The following is a 19500-nucleotide window of genomic DNA, read 5'->3' on the forward strand; positions in this document are numbered from 1 at the left end:
GTCCCATCCAAAAGACGGCACCCGACACAGGGCAGTGTCCCCAATCACTGCCCTGGGGAATTGGGATATTTTTTTTTATACCAGAGGAAAGAGTGACTCCTACTGGCCCTCCAACACCACTTCCAGCAGCATCTGGTCTCCCATCCAGGGACTGACCAGGACCAACCCTGCTTAGCTTCAGAAGCAAGCCAGCAGTGGTATGCAGGGTGGTATGCTGCTGGCTATGTAGTTCTGACCTTGAGCTGATATTGTCTATGAATGTTCTGTATTGTGTCTTTCATTGTCCCTTTCCAGCCCACTTTCCAGCTCACACTCTCAAACACGTAGATCCCCTGAACGCAGCTCACTCTCCAGATCCCAATCACCTGAATTCTGATCACCTGTTCACACACCTGTGTGTCATTATCACACACTATTTAGTTTAGTTCCTTGCACCCCATAGTTGTGAGGTATTGTTTGTTTTGTGACATACTTCTAGTTGGAGCAGTGGGTTTCCTGTTATTTAATCCTCCAGTGTATAATAGTTTTTGCCTGCCTCACTAACGACGCCTATTCCCTGCCTGTACTTTAGCCTATTGGATTTCCTGTTATCCACTTATTTCCTGATCTCCCGGACAACGATACTAGCCTTTTCCCTGCCTGTACTGTTGCCTTGTTGGACCCCCTGTGTACAACCTTCTGCCTGCCCCTGGATCCAGCTACCTGCCTCCTCCTGTGGTCCTTTACAAACTAACACCTGCTGCGCCCTGCGCTTGAAACCAGCTCTCTGTCTCCCATTGTGTTCATTACAAAAGTATTTTTACTTTTACTCAAATATGACAATTGTGTACTTTTCCCACCACTGCTAATAAAATAATAAATTCTCAAATGTTCCCTATGCCCATCATGAGGTTGCTACAACCAAGCCTACGAATGAAATGTTTTAGTAATCAAGGTGACTGTGACGCAATCAATATCGCCTTGCACACTTGCCTGCATCTACCTGATCTCAGGTGTAATCATCAAATCAAATGGTATTTGTCACATGTTCTGAATAGAACCGGTGTAGACCTTACTGTGAAATGCTTACTCACAAGCCCTTAACCAACAACGCAGTTCAAGAAAGACAAAGTAACACACAAATGAGGCTATACTGTATACAGGGGGTACAGGTTAGCTGAGTTATTTTGTACGTGTAGGTAAGGGTAAATTGACTATGCATCGATAATGAACAGCTAGTAGCAGCAGTGTAAAAACAAAAGGAGGGGTGTGTCAATTAAAAAAATCTGGGTGGCCATTTTATTAATTGTTCAGCAGTCTTATGGCTTGGGGGTAGAAGCTGTTAAGGAGCCTTTTGCTCCTAGAATTGGCGCTCCGGTACCGCTTGCTGAGATGTAGCAGAGAGAACAGTCTATGACTTGGGTGACTGGAGTCTTTGACAATTTTTGGGGGCCTTCCTCTGACTCTGCTTAGTACAGAGGTCCTGGATGAGAGGAAGCTTGACCCCAGTGATGTACTGGGCCATTCGCACTGCCCTCTGTAGAGCCTTACAGTCAGATGCCAAGCAGTTGTCATACCAAGCGGTGATGCAACCGGTCAGGATGCTCTCGATGGTACAGCTGTAGAACTTTTTGAGGAGCTGGGGGGGGGTCGTCGTGCCCTCATCACGGCTGTCTTGGTGCGTTTGGACCATGACAGTTTCAAGGAACTTGAAGCTCTCGACCCGCTCCACCACAGCCCCGTTGATGTTAATGTGGGCCTGTTCGGCCCGCCTTTTCCTGTAGTCCACGATCAGCTCCTTTGTCTTGATCACATTGAGGGAAAGGGTGTTGTCCTTGCACCACACTGCCAGGTCTCTGACCACCTCCCTACAGGCTGTCTCATCGTTGTCAGTGATCAGGCCTACCACTTTTGTGTCGTCAGCAAACTTAATGATGGCGTTGGAGTCGTGTTTGGCCACACAGTCGTGGGTGAACTGCGAGTACAGGAGGGGACTAAGCATGGACCCCTGATGGGCCCCAGTGTTGAGGATCAGCGTGGCAGATGTGTTGTTGCCTACCCTTACCACCTGGGGGCGGTCCGTCAGGAAGTCCAGGATCCAGTTGCAGAGACAGGTGTTTAGTCCCAGGGTCCTTAGCTTAGTGATGAGCTTTCACATTCACGCAGATGAGCAGGGACCCTGGGCATCTTTCTTCTGGTGCTTTTTCAGTCAGTAGAAAGGCCTCTTTAGTGTCTTAAGTTGTCATAACCGTGACCTTAATTGCCTACCGTCTGTAAGCTGTTAGTGTCTTAACGACCGTTCCACAGGCGCATGTTAATTCATTGTTTATGGTTCATTGAACAAGCATGGGAAACAGTGTTAAAACCCTTTACAATGAAGATCTGTGAAGTTATTTAGATTTTTATGAATTATCTTTGAAAGACAGGGTCCTGAAAAGGGGACATTTCTTTTTTTGTGGAGTTTAGCTAGCTGCATTCATTGGCTATATAAGTGGAAGTGAAAAATATATAGTAAGCTCTCTCTCTTGCTTCTCCTTTATTTAAGAAATTAATTTTAACTATTGTTCTTCTCTTAGAGTCAACTACTCACCACATGTTATACACTGCAGTGCTAGCTATCTGTAGCTTATGCTTTCACTACTAGATTCATTCTTTGATTGGGTGAACAACATGTCAGTTCATGCTGCAAGAGCTCTGATAGGTTGGAGGACATCCTCCGTAAGTTGTCATAATTACTTTTTAAGTATATGGAAGGGGGTGAGAACCATGAGCCTCCTAGGTTTTGTATTGAAGTCAATATACCAAATATCAGCCATGCGCAGTTAAACACAAGTTCACTCAACTTTCTATCAACGTTTCCCTTTACTGTGGGAATTGTGACTGAATCAACGTAATATTAGCTACTTTCAATGCAACATACCGAAACACAACAAACTATTCAAGACTTTGTATGCAAATCTAATTTTGAAAGAGATTTTCTTGTAGGCAGAATGCATCGGAGTAGGATTCTATTGACACACATGACTCAGCCCCTACTCTACAGACTAGTGCGACATAACCAATCAGAGCTGCAGTGGGCCTATATGCAAATAGACCATTGCCATATATGGATCTGTGCCATTCACTTTGAACTGGACTGTGTTTACAGCATGAGTGGTCGTGAGTAGATTAGCTTGTTTTCAGATCAAAGTGAGAGCTGCATGTAGCCACGTGCACATTTGTTCAAATTCATAATTTGTCTGATTCTCTGTAATAATGGCATAGGAATAATAATGCAGTTTATTTAGTAAAGTGCTTTCTTGCATCAAACAACAACATTTCCAGTCACCTCCTAGTTTGAAGAAAAAGTTGACACACAGGTTAATTTCAAGCCCTGCATGTCTTTTTCAAAAGTTTCATAGAATATAGGCCTACATTGAACACCACACATTGGTTGCTACTGTAGGCTGAAGGATAGAACAGCTGTTTCCATGTTAAAATATTATGGGATGCATTTTCAAAAAAACTATTATGGGACGCCGCTCTGGTAGGTCTACATAATGATCAAATAGCCACAGTAGCCTACTTAACCACCATCTGAAACTGTAACTTAAAGTGGGTACAGCCTAAGTGTTCACAGTAAACACACGCTGGAAGTTGCACAGAATTTTCACAACATTCAAGGTTGTGCTCAGTTTTCATCAATTATTTATTTGGTGACGTGAATATATTTAGTTCTATCTAAATTCACATCACGGGTATGGAGAGCCTTTATGGAGAAGCTCGGGGTCATGGTCAGCCTCACTTCCGGGTATAGGCCTCAGTCTAACGGGCAGGTGGAGAGGATGAACCAGGAACTGGGTAGGTTCCTGAGGAGTCACCGCCAGGACCGGCAGGGAGAGTGGGCCCGATTCCATCCATGGGTGGAGTACGCCCATAATTCGTTACGTCACTTTTCCACTGGGCTGACTCCCTTCCAGTGTGTTCTGGGTTTTCAGCCAGCCCTGTCTCCATGGACCCCGGAAAAGACCGAAGCTCCTGCGGTGGATGAGTGGTTCAGGCGCGCAGAAGAAGTGTGGAGCAACGCTCACATGAGACTCCGGCGCACCGTCCACCGTCAGAAGTAGCAGGCAGACCGCCACCACAGTGAGACTCCCGTGTTCCATCCTGGGGATCGTGTCTGGCTCTCTACCAGGAACCTCCAACTCTGCCTGCCCTGCAAAAAGTTGAGCCCCCGATTTGTGGGGCTGTTCAAGGTTCTCCGGACGTATAGGTTACAGCTTCCCAGTGACTACCGTATCTCACCTTCTTTTCATGTCTCCATTCTCAGGCCGGTGGTTCCTGGTCCCCTGGCTGATGCTGTCCCCCACGACACCCCTCCGTCCCCTATGTCGTCAGATCCCTACTGGACTCCCGACATTGTGGGGGTCGGCTCCAGTATGGCCCAGAGGAGCGGTGTTGGGTTCCGGTGGAGGACATTCTGGATCCCAACATCATCCGTGATATCCATCTTCGCTACCCGGACAGGCCCGCTTCTCGTCCTTGGCGGGCGTTGTCGGGGGCAGGGGGGGGGGGGTTACTGTCACGCCTATTCCCGCTCTTCTCCTCTGGTGTTCGACCTTGCCGGTCCTGGCAACCATTATTACACGCACCTGTGCATCATGAGGCACACCTGGACTCCATTACCTCACCTTTATCTGGCACTCCCTTTAGGTTCATTCCCCAGACAGTATTGTTTCTGTGTTTCATGTCAAGACGCTACTCCTATGTTGTATCGTTCTTTGTTTTTATTAAACTTACCATCTGCACCTGCTTCTCGACTCCCATCGTCTAAGTTACACAAGGAGCTTTCAAAAGAACTCTGTGACAAAGTTGTGGAAAGACACAGATCAGGGGATGGGTATTAAAAGATTGTCAAAGGCCTTGAATATCCCTTGGAGCAAGGTCAAAACGATTATTAAAAGAAGTGAATGGTGTATGGCAAGATCCTGCATAGATCAGCCTCTCCCTCAAAACTGTAAGACCCGAGCAAGTAGGAGACTGATCAGAGGCTACCCTGAGTCCAATGGCAACTTTGAAAGAGCTACAGGCTTTTATCGCCAAGACTGGTCAAAGTGTGCATGTGACAACAATATCCCAAGCACTCCACAACAGTGGAGGCTGGTGGGACGAGATAAACGAGGACAGGCTCATTGTAATGGCTGGAAATGAATAAATGTAACGGTATCAAACATGTGGTACCATCAAACATATGGAAACCATGTTTGACTCAGTTTCCATTTATTCCATTCCAGACATTACAATGAGCATGTCCTCCTATAGCTCATCCTCCTCTGCTCCACAAATCTGGCATGTATGATAGGGTGGCAAGATAGAAGCCATTATTCATGATATCCCAACTAAAACTGAACTTTTTGGCCTAAATGCAAAGCGTAACTTTGGCCCAAATCCAACATGGCACATCACCCAAACAATACCACCCCACCCTGTTATGGGGATGATTCTCATCGTCAGGGACTGTGGCACTCATCAGGGGCCTCATTTATAAACGTTGTGTAAGCACAAAATATGCCCCAAAACATGCGTGCGCCAGTTCACGCAAAAGTTGGCATTAATAAAAACTGAACTTGACGTAGGCTACGCACAGTTTCTAGTGTAGTATAGCATTGCAGGAAGGCAAAAGTAGCTTTATAACATACAGAATAATTTACGAGGTGAACAGACAGTTGATATTTTGCATGGAAGTGCACAGGCTACCACTGTAAGTAGGCCTAATGTATAGAAGAAAAAAATTAGCAGACAATGTTTCAGAATTCAAGGGTATTGCAGCATATTTACGTTCGGGAAAAAGTTCATGCAAAACATTATTGAATTCAAAAGATAGGTTTACAGGTCCACAACAATTTGCAATCGTTTTGGTCTTTCAGATACAGCAAATGTCACTGCATTAGAAAATAATCTTTCAGCACCTCTGTCACCTGTTCTCCCTCTCCACACCTGTCACCATCGTTACGCGCACCTGTGCGTCATAAGACTCACCTGGACTCCATCACCTCCCTGATTACCTTCCATATATGTCACTCCCTTTGGTTCCTTCCCCATGCGTTGTTTTTTTCAGTTTCATGTCTGTGTGCTGTTCGAGTTTCTTGTTTTGTATTATGTTGCGTTTATTTATTAAAACACTCACTCCCTGAACTTGCTTCCCGACTCTCAGCGCACATCATTACAACCTCGAAAGACATCTGATCAAGTTCGCAATTGCTATTTACTTTAGATCCTGTGTTGGCCTAATTACAATACTTACAAAGTATACAGCAAAAAAGGGTGATATTTTCACCATAAAAGGTGAATGGTGATCATTATTCAGGCGGAGTCATAATGTTTATTCATGCGAGCACAGTTTTACGACAGGTCTGAAACATGCATATGTATGATGTGCGGCCAGTTTATAAATCAATGTTTTTGTGCGTGCAGTCTTTAAAGAAATTGATATTTAATTACTTTAAAATGGACACAACATTTATAAATAAGACCCCAGGATAGAAGGGAAAATAAATGGAGCAATGTACAGAAAAGTCTTTGAGGAAAACCTGCTGCCCTCTGCAAGAAAGCTGATACTGGGGTGAAAGTTCACCTATCAGCATGACAATGACCTGAAGCACACAGCCAAAGCTACAGTGGTGTGGCTAAGGAATAAAAAGGCAAATGTCCCAGACAGAGTCCCCACCTAAATCCAATCAACGCTTCCCAAGGGACTTGACAGAGCTTGAACAGTTTTGTTAGGAAGAATGGACGAATATTGCCAACTCTACGTGTGAAAAGTTGGGAGGGACCTATCCCAACAGACCAAGTATTAACTCAGGGGGGTGGAGACTTATCCAATTATGATATTTCAGTTTTGTATTTTTTTCATAATAAAAACAAATTCTCCTTAAAAGTGTGGAGTATGGTGTGTAGATAAGTGTGGGAGGGATGAATGAAACTCTGGGGCACTGACACAAAATGTGAAAGTTCAAGAGACTTTCTTTAGGCACTGTATGTCTTTGAAACATTAAATCATTCAAAACAGTTAAGAAATGTGGAACAATTTAGTGGATTACGTGGATTACTTCACAGGTTAGACAGCACCTGCCTCCTCAGTTTATGCTGCAGACCGATCAGTTTCCTCTCTAACTGCTCTCCCAACTCCACAGCATCTTCGGGCAAGTGCTGGCTTAACTGTCTGTTGTATCTTCTTGATTAAATAGCATTATGGCTAAAAGGTCAGCTTCACTGTCAAGTTCCAGGGAAAGCATTCCCAACTAGGGTTGCAAAGGGTCAGAAATCTTCCATGGGAAGTTAAGACTGGGAATTTGGAGAATTTTGCTTACATTCATCAAAAATGTTAGCTTATAACAGTAAACCTTTTTTTGTGGAATACACAAGGCAATTCCCCAATTTAATGGAATTGCAACCCTCTGCATGCACAGTGCATTCTTCCATCACATGCACAGCTGATTCTCAATATCTTACACACTAATGAGATGCTATTGAGCCCACACTATTACACTGTCTGTGTCACGTTCCTGACCTATTTCTGTTAGTTTGTTGTATGTGTTAGTTGGTCAGGACGTGAGTTTGGGTGGGCATTCTATGTTGTGTGTTTCTATGTTGGTTTAGGGTTGCCTGGTATGGCTCTTAATTAGAGGCAGGTGTTTTGCGTTCCTCTAATTGAGAGTCATATTTAGGTAGGTTGTTTCACTGTGTTCGTTGTGGGTGGTTGTCTCCTGTGTCAGTGTTTGTCGCACCATACGGGACTGTTCGGTATGTTTGTTCATCGTCATTTATGTGTAGGCTATTCTCCCTGTTCGTGCGTTCTTCGTGTTTATGTGAGTTCGTCGTCCAGGTCTGTCTACACCGTTTGTTGTTTTGTTAGTTTAGTCAAGTTCGTGTTTTCTATAAATCATTATGTATTCACAACCTGCTGCGCTTTGGTTCGATCACTACTCCTCCTTTTCGGTTGAAGAGGAGGAGGACTACCGTTACAGAACCACCCACCAATCCAGAATCAAGCAGCGGTGTAAACGGAGTAAGGGACATCGCTAGAAGGAGGAATGGACTTGGGACGATGTATTGGACGGTAAAGGTTGCTACACATGGGAGGAGATCCTGGCTGGAAGGGATCGCCTCCCATGGGAACAGCTGGAGGCACTGAGGAGAGCAGAGGCTACCGGAGTGAAGAACCGGAGTTATGAGCGTCTAGCACGGAAGCCCGAAAAGCCCGTGAGTAACACCCAAAAATGTCTTGGGGGGGGGCTAAGAGGCAGTGGGCCAAGGGCAGGTAGGAGACCTGCGCCCACTTCCCAGGCTAACCGTGGAGAGCGGGAGTACGGGCAGACACCGTGTTACGCAGTAGAGCGCACGGTGTCTCCTGTAGGTGTGCATAGCCCGGTGCGGGTTATTCCACCTCCCCGCACTGGTAGGGCTAGATTGGGCATTGAGCCAGGTGTCATGAGGCCGGCTCAACGCGTCTGGTCTCCAGTGCGTCTCCTCGGGCCGGCATACATGGCACCTGCCTTACGCATGGTTTCCCCGGTTCGCCTACATAGCCCGGTGCGGGTTATTCCACCTCCCCGCACTGGTCGGGCGACCGGGAGCATTCAACCAGGTAAGGTTGGGCAGGCTCAATGCTCAAGAGAGCCAGTACGCCTGCACGGTCCGGTATTTCCGGCGCTACCTCCCCGCCCCAGCCCAGTACCACCAGTGCCTACACCACGCACCAGGCTTCCAGTGCGTTTCCAGAGCCCTGTTCCTCCTCCACGCACTTTTCCTATGGTGCGTGTATCCAGTTCGGTGCCTCCAGTTCCGACAACACGCACTAAGCCTCCTGTGCGTCTCCAGAGCCCTGTACACACTGTCCCTTCTCCCCGTACTCGTCCTGAGGTGCGTGCACTCAGCCCGGTGCCACCAGTGCCGGTACCACGCACCAGGAATATAGCACGCTTTGAGAGTCCAGTGTGCCCTGTCCCTGCTCCCCGCACTAGGCTTGAAGTGCGTGTCTCCAGTCCGGTGCCTCCAGTTCCGGCACCACGTACCAGGCCTACAGTGCGTCTCAGCCGGCCAGAGTCTGCCGTCTGCCCAACGGCGCCTGAACTGTCCGTCTGCCAAGCGCCGCATGAACTGCCCGTCTGTATTGAGCATTCAAAGCCGCCCGTCTGCCATGAGCCTGCAAAGACGCCCATCTGCTATGAGCCTACAGAGCCTTCCGCCAGACAGGAGCCGCTAGAGCCTTCCGCCAGACAGGAGCCGCTAGAGCCTTCCGCCAGACAGGAGCAGCCAAAGCCTTCCGCTAGACAGGATCAGTCTGAGCCATCCGTCTCCGCAGCGCCATCTGAGCCATCCGTCTCCGCAGCGCCATCTGAGCCATCCGTCTCCCCAGCGCCATCTGAGCCATCCGTCTCCCCAGCGCCATCTGAGCCATCCGTCTCCCCAGCGCCGTCTGAGCCATCCGTCTCCCCAGCGCCGTCTGAGCCATCCGTCTGTCCCGAGCCATTAGAGCCGCCCGTCTGTCCCGAGCCGTCAGAGCCGATAGTCAGTCAGGAGCCGCTAGAGCCAGTCATCAGTCAGGATCTGCCAGAGCCGCCAACCAGACAGGATCTGCCAGAGCCGCCAACCAGACAGGATCTGCCAGAGCCGCCAACCAGACAGGATCTGCCAGAGCCGCCAACCAGACAGGATCTGCCAGAGCCGCCAACCAGACAGGATCTGCCAGAGCCGTCAGCCAGCCATGAGCGTCCAGAGCCGTCAGCCAGCCATGAGCGTCCAGAGCCGTCAGCCAGCCATGAGCGTCCAGAGCCGTCAGCCAGCCATGAGCGTCCAGAGCCGTCAGTGAGCCATGAGCGTCCAGAGCCGTTAGTGAGCCATGAGCGTCCAGAGCCGTCAGCCAGCCATGAGCGTCCAGAGCCGTCAGCCAGCCATGAGCGTCCAGAGCCGTCAGCCAGCCATGAGCCTCCAGAGTCGTCAGCCAGTCATGAGCTGTCCCTTAGCCCAGAGAGGCTATTTACCCAGAACTGCCCCTCAGTCCAGAGCTGTCTCTCTGTCCGGAGCTGCCTTTCAGTCCGGAGTTGCCCCTCTATCCTAAGCTACCTCTTTATCCTGAGCTACGTCTCTATCCTGAGCTATCCCTCTGTCCTGAGCTACCTTGTCCCGGAGCTGTCCTGTATCTTGGTGTTGCCCCTTAAATTAGGTGGGGGAAATAAGAGGGTGGTCATGATAGGGGGTAGACGTAAGCTGGGATTGACTATGGTGGGGTGGGGACCTCGTCCAGAGCCTGAGCCACCACCGTGGTCAGATGCCCACCCGGACCCTCCCCTAGACTTTCTGCTGGTGCGCCCGGAGTTCGCACCTTGAGGGGGGGGTTATGTCACGTTCCTGACCTATTTCTGTTAGTTTGTTGTATGTGTTAGTTGGTCAGGACGTGAGTTTGGGTGGGCATTCTATGTTGTGTGTTTCTATGTTGGTTTAGGGTTGCCTGGTATGGCTCTTAATTAGAGGCAGGTGTTTTGCGTTCCTCTAATTGAGAGTCATATTTAGGTAGGTTGTTTCACTGTGTTCGTTGTGGGTGGTTGTCTCCTGTGTCAGTGTTTGTCGCACCATACGGGACTGTTCCGTATGTTTGTTCATCGTCATTTATGTGTAGGCTATTCTCCCTGTTCGTGCGTTCTTCGTGTTTATGTGAGTTCGTCGTCCAGGTCTGTCTACACCGTTTGTTGTTTTGTTAGTTTAGTCAAGTTCGTGTTTTCTATAAATCATTATGTATTCACAACCTGCTGCGCTTTGGTTCGATCACTACTCCTCCTTTTCGGTTGAAGAGGAGGAGGTCTACCGTTACAGTCTGAGCCAAGGACTACATGCTTTCTGGTAAGTTTTGATTACAATACTGGGTGGGGTGAATATATTTTATATGACATACATTATTTATAATAGTTTATAATAGCATAAAGCAAAGTGTGTTTAAATCATTTCTAACTTGTTAAAACTTCTGCTAGTTCATTTTTGATACCATGTGGGTTTTTGCTTGCTTGAGCCTGCTAACTGAGGAGTGTTAATTCACCTGTTTCCATACATGTTTAATTTTTTTTTAAGTATCTTACAAAGGAGTTGTTTAATCTAACCGCTTAACTATTTATCTGTACATGGAATTGTATATATTTTTTTTGTACCATTTTTTTTCTTCTAATCTTTACAGGAAAATGCCACGGGCACTATCTGATGTGTGGAGACATTTCACTGCAGTAGAAAGAAAGAAAAGCTGTGTACATTTGTAGAAAGAAAATGTACACAGCTTTTCTTTCTACATTTGTAGAAAGAAAAGCTGTGTACATTTGCAAATACTGTGCCAAATCATATGTGAAGAATGCAACAAAGATGCAGAATCATCTGGCCAAGTGCATAAAGTTCTCTCAGCGCTCACAACAAGCAACCTCCGACAAAAGTACCTTTACTTCTATTCGAGGGGGAAATGATGAATCGGACACCTTATCGATAGCAACAGCTCATGGTCATCCTGGAATCAGAAGTTTTTTTTTACTCAATGGAGGAACAAAGTCAGAGAAATTCTGATGATTGTCTTGCTCGAGCTGTGTATGCAACTGGTTCACCTCTGATGCTCACAGGCAATGTGTATTGGAAGATATTTCTGAATGTTCTTCACCCAGCATACACCCCTCCAACCAGACACGTTTTATCTACTCATTTTCTGGATGCAGATGAGTAGACCCCAAGTATGCTGGCAGGAGTATCCTGTCTGGTGCAGAGATCAACAAGGTCTATGGTGTCATCACTACTGTGTTTCGTCACCTTGGCCTGGATGAGGGCAAGGTTCTTGGCAGTCTGGGGAAGTACACTTCCAAGCAAAGGCTTTGGGATGGAGATGCAATATGGCAGTGGTGCCAACATATCTCATCAGCCACCTGGTGGAAGGGACTTTCTGCATCCGAGGCTCTTTCCCCTGTTGCCTCTATCATCCTCCAAATCCCACCAACATCAGCCGCCTGAGAGGGCAACTGGTCCTTGTTTGGGAACACACACACCAAAGCACGCAACAGGCTGACCAATACAAGGGTTAAGAAATTGGTGGCCAACCGGGCAAATTTGAGGCTTTTTGAGCCTGACAACGAGCCATCCTCAACAAGGTTGGAAAGTGACAGTGAAGATGAAGCCTCGGAGTCTGATGTTCAAGAGGTGGACATTGAGGAGGTCCAGGGAGAAGACATGGAAGCCTGAGAGGAAGACAACCAAAGCTTTAGTTTCTAGACTATCATTTTACAGATGTATGTTGAAAACGTTTTTGGGAGATGCGATGGATCATTGGGGATCATTCAATATTCCCTTTCTTTTGTTGTTCAGTGAAATAATTTTATTAAAATTCAATTCGTAACTAAATATATTTTAATTTTTTTCTCCCAATTATGTCTACTTATGATAAGGTAAAATGATTGTTTCTGTCTCCATATGATATGGTAAATATATCCAATGCAAAAAACATCTACATTTAAATGGTTTTAATATTAATTTGCAAATATTTTCATTATTTCCCATATATTACCGTTAATTCCCACAGAATGTTTCCACCTCTGAATCTTCCCCAAAATGTGTAACCCTATTACCAACCCTCATTATTTGATTGTGCAATAATAGGCCTACTACACCGAGCTGGCCAGTAAAAGAGGAAATGGTCATTTGAATGTCTGACTCACCCTAACATAACTGTCTGGTATGATAAAGACTTCAATAACAAAAGATGCAACGAATCCAAGAGATTATTTCATGATTTGGATGATCAATACAATTGCAAAAACACATACACTACCGTTCAAAAGTTTGGGGTCACTTAGAAATGTCCTTGTTTTCCATGAAAACATACATGAAATGAGTTGCAAAATGAATAGGAAATATAGTCAAGAGATTGACAAGGTTATAAATAATGATCTTTAATTTAAATAATAATTGTGTCCTTCAAACTTTGCTTTCGTTAAAGAATCCTCCATTTGCAGCAATTACAGCCTTGCAGACCTTTGGTATTCTAGTTGTCAATTTGTTGAGGTAATCTGAAGAGATTTCACCCCATGAGTCCTGAAGCACCTCCCACAAGTTGGATTGGCTTGATGGGTACCCTACTGTCAAGCTGCACCCACAACAGCTCAACAGGGTTGAGATCCAGTGACTGGCCACTCCATTATAGACACAATACCAGCTGACTGCTTCTTCCCTAAATAGTTATTGCATAGTTTGGAGCTGTGCTTTGGGTCATTGTCCAGTTGTAGGAGGAAATTGGCTCCAATTAAGCACCGTCCACAGGGTATAGAGGGATAGCCTTCCTTCTTCAAGATCCATTTTACCTTGTACAAATCTCCCCCTTTACCACCACAAAAGCACCCCCAGACCATCACATTGTCTCCACCATGCTTGACAGATGGCGTCAAGCACACCTCCAGCATCTTTTCTGCGTCTCATGAATGTTCTTCTTTGTGATCTGAACACCTCAAACTTCCAATCTTCTTCTGTCCAGTGTCTGTCCTTTTGCCCATGTTAATCTTTTATTTAATGGCCAGTCTGAGCTATGGCTTCTTCTTTGCAACTATGCCTAGAAGGCCAATGCTGATGCTCCAGATACTCAACTAGTCTAAAGAAGGCCAGTTGTCAGCTATGCTAACATAATTGCAAAAACTTTTCTAATGATCAATTAGCTAACACAACGTGCCATTGGAACACAGGAGTGATGGTTGCTGATAATGGGCCTCTGTACGCCTATGTAGATATTCCATTTAAAAAAAATCTGCCGTTTCCAGCTACAATAGTCATTTACAACATCAATGTCTACACTGTATTTATTTTTTAAATTTATTTATTTATTTATTAAATTTTATCCCCTTTTCTCCCCAATTTTCGTGGTATCCAATCCCTAGTAATTACTATCTTGTCTCATTGCTACAACTCCCGTACGGGCTCGGGAGAGACGAAGGTCGAAAGCCATGCGTACTCCGAGGCACAACCCAACCAAGCCACACTGCTTCTTTAACACAGCGCGCCTCCAACCCGGAAGCCAGCCGCACCAATGTGTCGGAGGAAACACCGTGCACCTGGCCCCCTTGGCTAGCGCGCACTGCGCCCAGCCCGCCACAGGAGTCGCTGGAGCGCGATGAGACAAGGAAATCCCTACCGGCCAAACCCTCCCTATCCCGGACGATGCTAGCCCAATTGTGCGAACCCAGAGACTCTGGTGGCGCAGTTAGCACTGCGATGCAGTGCCCTAGACCACTGTGCCACCCGGGAGGCCCCCTACGCTGTATTTATGATCAATTTGATGTTATTTTAATGGACAAAAAAATGTGCTTTTCTTTCAAAAACAAGGACATTTCTAAGTGACCCCAAACTTTTGAACGGTAGTGTATATCTCTCTGCAAAAACAGACACGTAGGTTTTAGTGTACACATTTTCAAGGAAAATAAAGATTTAGCTGATTAAGCTAAGTCGAATTTCAAGGTCCTTGGTGTCCACATCACCAACGAACTACCATGGTCTAAACACACACTGACTCGGTATCAGTACCCCCCGTATATAGCCTCGTTATTGTTATTTTTTACTTTAGTTTATTTAGTAAATATTTTCTTAACTCTTTCTTGAACTGCATTGTTGGTTAAGGGCTTGTAAGTAAGCATTTCACGGTAAGGTCTACACCTGTTGTGTTTTGCGCATGTGACAAATACAATTTGATTTTATTTGTCGTGCGTCATCCCAGTGCATGAGAAGTGAACTGGATGGAGCTGTGTTGACTACTGTCCATTTGACACAAAGATCCTGATGAAAGGTGGGACGATTCAGTTCTCCATAAGTGGGGATCTGACGTTTTTGGTTTAAAAATAGTTTCTGTGGAAAGCAAATTTGGCCGTTTTTGAGAATTCAAATAGATTAGAAAACATCAAATTCCCAGGCTGTGTGGCTCAGCACAGCTTTCAGAAAACCTGCCATTTTAGTGTGTTTGAGGCAAACACTTACATCTTGATATTTGTTACGAATCCCTTTGGCCCAACAGTCTAGGGGGGGTGGTAACGAGACCTGTAACATACCTCACGCAAATTATAGTAGTGAAATGTAACAGTGAGAACAAATAACCACGACAACTTAAATCTACCGTCAAACTCTCAGGGTTTATTAGTAAACACACGGTAATGGGGGGGGGGGGGGGGACGACGACAGGAAAAGGGGCTGAGCTGGACCCAAGGAAAGAAACAAATATCCCAAAACACCCCTAAGCTAGACTAGCCTACTTCAACAACAGCTAACCAAAAATAGGGGGGGTGGGACAGGAAAAGGGGCTGAGCTGGACCCAAGGAAAGAAACAAATATCCCAAAACACCCCTAAACTAGACTAGTCTACTTCAACAACAGCTAACCAAAAATACAGAGGGTGGTCCACCCAGTTCTAAATAGTGTATTTAGACAAAGTTTACCTACGGGCAGTGTATGCTCATGGGCGACCTGTCTGGTTACCCCCTTTTCCCACCGTCAAACAAACACCATAACAAAACCAACACTCACAGGTGGGGACAAAGTGACATGTAGTTGCAAAAACCAAACAAGAGATCTACAGACAGATGGCTGTAACGGCTGTCGACGTCGTTCTCCTCCTCAGACGAGGAGGAGCATGGATCGGACCAACACGCAGCGAGGTATGTAGACATGATGATTTTAATAATAATAATGAAGATGAAAATACACTTGAACAAACTACAAAACAACAAATGACGTTAAACAGACCTGAACATGAGAACTTACATAACACGAAGAACGCACAAACAGGGACAGACTAAACAAACTAAACAGTCCCGTGTGGTGACGAACACAAACATGGAAGACAATCACCCACAAACAAACAGTGAGAACAGCCTACCTTAATATGGTTCTCAATCAGAGGAAACGTCAAACACCTGCCTCTAATTGAGAACCATATCAGGCAACACATTTAACCCAACATAGAAAAACATAACATAGAATGCCCACCCCAACTCACGCCCTGACCAACTCAACACATACAAAAACAATTGAAAACAGGTCAGGAACGTGACAGAACCCCCCCCCCCTCAAGGTGCGAACTCCGGGCACACAACCAAAGTCTAGGGGAGGGTCCGGGTGGGTATCTGTCGACGGTGGCGGCTCCGGACGTGGTCCCCACCCCACCATAGTCAATCCCCGCTTCCGTAGCCTCCACCCTCCAAATTAACCCCACTGGATTAAGGGGCAGCACCGGACTAAGGGGCAACACCGCAATGAGGGGCAACACCGGAATGAGGGGCAGCTCCGGACTGAGTGGCAGCTCCTGACTGAGTGGCGGATCCTGGCTGGCTCTGGCGGATCCTGGCTGGCTCTGGCGGATTCTGGCTGGCTGGCTCTGGCGGATCCTGGCTGTCTGGCTCTGGCGGATCCTGGCTGTCTGGCTCTGGCGGATCCTGGCTGTCTGGCTCTGGCGGATCCTGGCTGTCTGGCTCTGGCGGATCCTGGCTGGCTGGCGGCTCTGGCGGATCCTGGCTGGCTGGCGGCTCTGGCGGATCCTGGCTGGCTGGCGGCTCTGGCGGATCCTGGCTGAATGGCGGCTCTGGCGGATCCTGGCTGGCCGGCGGCTCTGGCGGATCCTGGCTGGCCGGCGGCTCTGGCGGATCCTGGCTGGCCGGCGGCTCTGGCGGATCCTGGCTGGCCGGCGGCTCTGGCGGCTCCTGGCTGGCCGGCGGCTCTGGCGGATCCTGGCTGGCCGGCGGCTCTGGCGGATCCTGGCTGGCCGGCGGCTCTGGCGGATCCTGGCTGGCCGGCGGCTCTGGCTGCTCATGGCTGGCCGGCGGCTCTGGCTGCTCATGGCTGGCCGGCGGCTCTGGCTGCTCATGGCTGGCCGGCGGCTCTGGCTGCTCATGGCTGGCCGGCGGCTCTGGCTGCTCATGGCTGGCCGGCGGCTCTGGCTGCTCATGGCTGGCCGGCGGCTCTGGCTGCTCATGGCTGGCCGGCGGCTCTGGCTGCTCATGGCTGGCCGGCGGCTCTGGCTGCTCATGGCTGGCCGGCGGCTCTGGCTGCTCATGGCTGGCCGGCGGCTCTGGCTGCTCATGGCTGGCCGGCGGCTCTGGCTGCTCATGGCTGGCCGGCGGCTCTGGCTGCTCATGGCTGGCCGGCGGCTCTGGCTGCTCATGGCTGGCCGGCGGCTCTGGCTGCTCATGGCTGGCCGGCGGCTCTGGCTGCTCATGGCTGGCCGGCGGCTCTGGCTGCTCATGGCTGGCCGGCGGCTCTGGCTGCTCATGGCTGGCCGGCGGCTCTGGCTGCTCATGGCTGGCCGGCGGCTCTGGCTGCTCATGGCTGGCCGGCGGCTCTGGCTGCTCATGGCTGGCCGGCGGCTCTGGCTGCTCATGGCTGGCCGGCGGCTCTGGCTGCTCATGGCTGGCCGGCGGCTCTGGCTGCTCATGGCTGGCCGGCGGCTCTGGCTGCTCATGGCTGGCCGGCGGCTCTGGCTGCTCATGGCTGGCCGGCGGCTCTGGCTGCTCATGGCTGGCCGGCGGCTCTTGCTGCTCATGGCTGGCCGGCGGCTCTGGCTGCTCATGGCTGGCCGGCGGCTCTGGCTGCTCATGGCTGGCCGGCGGCTCTGGCTGCTCATGGCTGGCCGGCGGCTCTGGCTGCTCATGGCTGGCCGGCGGCTCTGGCTGCTCATGGCTGGCCGGCGGCTCTTGCTGCTCATGGCTGGCCGGCGGCTCTTGCTGCTCATGGCTGGCCGGCGGCTCTGGCTGCTCATGGCTGGCTGGCGGCAATACATTTTTGGGCTTGACTAACAGGCTTCCTACCGCGTCGTCGTGCTGCCTCCATTCGCCGGTATCCCTCCTCACACTGTGCCAGAGAATCCCAGGCGGGCTCCGGCACTCTCCTTGGGTCGATCGCCCACCTGTCGATCTCCTCCCACGTAGTGTAGCCCAGATCCTTCTCCTGCTTCCGTGCTGCCTCCTCATACCTCCGCCTCTCGGCTTTAGCTGCCTCCAGCTCTTCATGAGGGCGGCGATATTCTCCAGGTTGAGCCCATGGACCTTTACCGTCCAGTATTTCCTCCCATGTCCAGAAATCCTGCGATCGCTGCTGTTGCTTTTCACGCTGCTTGGTCCTTGTTAGGTGGTTGATTCTGTAACGGCTGTCGACGTCGTTCTCCTCCTCAGACAAGGAGGAGCATGGATCGGACCAACACGCAGCGAGGTATGTAGACATGATGATTTTAATAATAATAATGGAGACAAAAATACACTTGAACAAACTACAAAACAACAAACAACGTTAAACAGACCTGAACATGAGAACTTACATAACACGAAGAATGCACGAACAGGAACAGACTAAACAAACGAAACAGTCCCGTGTGGTGACGAACACAAACACGGAAGATAATAACCCACAAACAAACAGTGAGAACAGCCTACCTTAATATGGTTCTCAATCAGAGGAAACGTCAAACACCTGCCTCTAATTGAGAACCATATCAGGCAACACATTTAACCCAACATAGAAACACATAACATAGAATGCCCACCCCAACTCACGCCCTGACCAACTCAACACATACAAAAACAATGGAAAAAAGGTCAGGAACGTGACAATGGCATTGACAGATAGATTGAGCTCTAGAGAGAACAACTGACAGGGTTTTTAAAGCAAGGGAAAGGGGTTGTGATAGGGTAATGGAAACAGGAGGAGGTGTCTTCTGATTAGCGACTGATTGGTGACTGATTGGGGAATGATGATTTTCACCTGTGAGGGGAGAAGGAGAGAAAAAAAATACACAGGATACACACACACACACAGGATACCTGTATCCGTAACAATATTATATGAAGTAATAATCTAAAATGTAATCAGCTGTTTTTAAGAATGTAACTGTTATCCGATTAAACATTTTATTTAACGTAATTTGGTCCGATTACAGTTACTTCATTTTTGTAATCTGATTATGTAATCCCTGTTATGCGTTAGTACCAAAACCTGCTCTTCTCTCACGGTACAATGTCACTGACATTGGAAGACTACCGAGCTCCTTTTGGAAAACAATTTATTCCCTTTCCAGACAGAGTGCCTCGTGGAAAATGTTATACATTCTTGAGGAGATTGAATGGCCAAGGGCCAACTCTGATCACTCATCATTTTCACATGATTAGAAAAACAACAGTATAGTGGTATATGTGGTAGGCAAAGACTGGAGGGCAATGTTGTTAATGATTTTGTCTAGGTCTATTCATTCTGCAATTGTACATGTAAGTTATCCTTTACTTTAAAAAAACAATATGTATGTATATAAAAATATGTATATCATGAAATCACTCCTTAGGTTTAAAAAAAAAAAAATAGATATCATCTTGGTGATGTTTCACACTCAAATTATAGTAGTGCAGAGAAGTTACATACAAACTACTTACATAAAGCACACTTACTTAACCAGCAAGATCATGATCCTTCTCAGATTTCAACAGTGACTGAAACATGAGAGACTCC

This window comes from Salvelinus fontinalis, chromosome 3 (assembly GCF_029448725.1).
Source record: "Salvelinus fontinalis isolate EN_2023a chromosome 3, ASM2944872v1, whole genome shotgun sequence".
NCBI lineage: Eukaryota > Metazoa > Chordata > Actinopteri > Salmoniformes > Salmonidae > Salvelinus > Salvelinus fontinalis.